The following is a 3,087-nucleotide window of genomic DNA, read 5'->3' as shown; positions in this document are numbered from 1 at the left end:
GCTACTGTGGAAACCTTCCTCCATGAGCATTTCTAATTGTGCTGCCCTGGCTGCCTCAATGCCTTGACAAAATTGAAGCCATTTACTTCTCATGATAATTTTGAATTTGGGGAAGAGCCATAAGTTACACAGTGCCAAATCTGGTGAATAAGGTTGATGAAGACAAACCCGTGTGTTCTCACAAACCTGCCTTTCTCGTTCAAAGCACTCAGCAGCAGCATTCACAGTATTTTTCATCATGCCTTCTAAGGGCACTCAGAAAAGAGAAGTTCTTCAGAGCTGTTTCAGAAAGTGACAAAAACTATTATTGCCCCAATGTGCTGCCTGCTACTGAAACTATTTTCTCGTTCAAGAAACTCTGTTAATTTCACTATTCCTAGCTGTGCTCCTAACAGTGTCCACCCAGGAAGCCACTGTGAGAGCTTCCTTCTGCTCCTGCTCGCATTTGCAGGACTCAGGCACTATTTTCTGGCCATGCTCGAGTCATCCCAGAGGAAGGGGTGAGCTGAAGTGCCTGGCAGCTGGCTCAGCGGGGTCAGGAAATGAACTTTGGAGACAACAAGTGACTTGCCTAAGACCTGGGCCTGAAGCTGCTCTTAGGAGAATTCAACACTCACTCCTTCCCGGGCCGCAGCACAACACAGAAAGAAGCCACTACCTCTGATGAGAAAAAATCATTGACTGGGAACTGACAGATATTCCCATAGAAAGATGCCATTAGTGCACACAAGATGTCCTTGAGTGAGAGAGAACAGGTTTGCTCAGCAAGGATTTTCCCCAGGAGAGGTGTAAGAAGTACCTTATGACTGACTGGGGAAGACACTTTTCTGAAGAGCACAGTGCCTGGGGCAGTGAACGGGGTTGTCTGAGGCTCCAGGCCCCATGGGCCTCCGGTGGAGGTGACCATTTTGGGGCCCTGGCTCCTCTGGTGGGATGGCAGGACTGCTTGCTCTGTCTGTGTTCAATTCAGTAGTTATAAGATGGCTGTGACACTCAGACCTGGCGTGCTGACCACAGCCCATGTTGCTCATCTTTGTGTTTTGCTGTGGTAAGGAAGCATTCTTGCTCTAGGATGACCACCTGTCACACTGGGGTTTCGCTTTCCTCAAGATTTCTCCGGAGGCAGAAAATGCATTTTATAGCCTTGTTTTCTCCTCTAGGATCTGTCCAACAGTGGTCATGAGCACTTGGGCTTCAGCACTCCCACTGTTCATGGAGAGTCTGCTGCTTGCGCCTTTCCCTTGAGTTTGGGTAGCGGGTGCTGGGGCCTGGACTGTCTGCAGGGACTCTGCCTCTGCTCTGTGTTTGTTATGCAGCATGAGTGGCCCAAATTTTGTTACTCTGGTCCCCTTGGTGCTTTCGGCAGGGGCTGATTTCTTTTCTCCCAGGAGCAGGGCCTTGCTCCCCAAGGTGTCTCTTACTTCTCTGACCTGAGAAGAGGAAATCAGCCCTCCACTACCTTCCTTTCAGCAAATCTGTTTCCCGCCTTGTGCGGCTCTTTCAACGCTCTCTCTCTTCTCCATGGAGAACATTTTCTGTCTCTTTGCTCCTGGGGTTTGGGCATCCTGGGATCCTTATGTTCCTGGCTCATCTTGTCCCTCACTAGGAGGTCACAAATGCCTCGGGATGGTGAAGGGGTCCTCGTGATCAGTCTCCTGGAGCTTGCAAATACCTCTCCACTCTCAGGTGGACAAAACATTTTGCTCTTGATCCCCTGTGAATCATTGAGTTTTGAGACCCAGGGGACTTTTTGAACTTGCCTCATCCTGTCCCTCATTAAGAATTTGTAAATACCCCAGATAGGTGATGTTACTAGCAAGCACCTCTCAGGGCTGGGCAGGTGGTTGTGAGAAACCAGGATGTATTCGGTGAGGGGCATCTCTGAGGCAGGGGGTTGAAGGAGCTCGCCAGTGTCAAAATCTTGCAGGAGGACCCCAGAGGCTGGATCGTGACTCTTGTGTGTTGCCTCTTCCTGTGTACCCAAGCAGGACTTTCCTGGGTCTTGCACAGTAGCAATTCTGGATCCAAGAGACTTGAAACTCCTCAGACTCATATTAGGTCTTGGTAGGTTGACATCACACGGGCTCCCTTGGACAGTGCTCCCTTGGACAGTGACATCAAAGGGCTTCTGCTCAGTCTCCACAGTCTGCTGGATGTCTCTGGCCCTTGGGTATGGAGATCCTATGGTCATTTCCCCTGGTGACCCTCGATGGGAAGTGTTTTTGGAGATTTAAACTCCTCTCTCCTGTTTCTGATAGTAGCCCATTCCTGCAACTGGACTTGGACCAAGGCTACCTCTCCCTGGCTTTGCAACAGGATCATCAGGCCAGGCTCTGCTCTCAGTGCAGTGCCTTGTTGAAAACTCAGGCTGCGCTTGGGTCCAGATGGCGCAGCCTCTGAGGGCCCACAGTTTTCACCAGGTTGACTCATTATCAGGTATTTGAATGAGCAAGCAGTGAGAGATCTCTGGATTTGACGAATTGGCATAGCTGCTTTCACATTCTTTCCTGAAATTTTCTGAGGTGCTTCTCCCAGGAAATTCCTGTCCTGGCAGGTGGAGTCAGCCTTGGAGTTACCTAGGGCTGAGGAGGAAGAGGAAGGCTGTGAAAGCAGGGAGGCCTGAGACTTTTTCAGGTTGAAGGTACATATGACCTGGATGACCTTGAAGGCAAAGCCCCACCTGTGCCTTGCCCAGAGCCTTTTCATGTGTCTCCAGCATCTGCTGATTCCCCGATGCAGGGATGCAAGCGGGCTAAGTCCTGGGTGTCCCTTCCGCACTCCTGACCCTTCAAGGATGGTTTATTTCCAGTTTCCATGGGGACATTTGAGATTCCAAGAGGGTCGCACGCATGGGGCACACTAAGAGTGGTGTGATGCACACACTTAGGGAATATGCCCACAGTCTGCTCCACCTTCCGTCTCACAGAGACTTGCACACTGTCTTCTAGGTTCTTCTCTGGACCGCCTGCTGATTATGTCCTGAATCATTTCTTAAGAGGCTCACCCTATTTCCTTGTGATGCTGCCTCAGAGATGGACTCTAGACCATTCTTTGGGGAGATTTCTAGACCCTTGGCCTGTACTTTTG

The sequence above is a fragment of the Chinchilla lanigera genome, unplaced genomic scaffold, assembly GCF_000276665.1.
Source record: "Chinchilla lanigera isolate Chin_1 unplaced genomic scaffold, ChiLan1.0 scaffold00236, whole genome shotgun sequence".
Lineage (NCBI taxonomy): Eukaryota > Metazoa > Chordata > Mammalia > Rodentia > Chinchillidae > Chinchilla > Chinchilla lanigera.
This window is presented reverse-complemented; position numbering follows the sequence as displayed.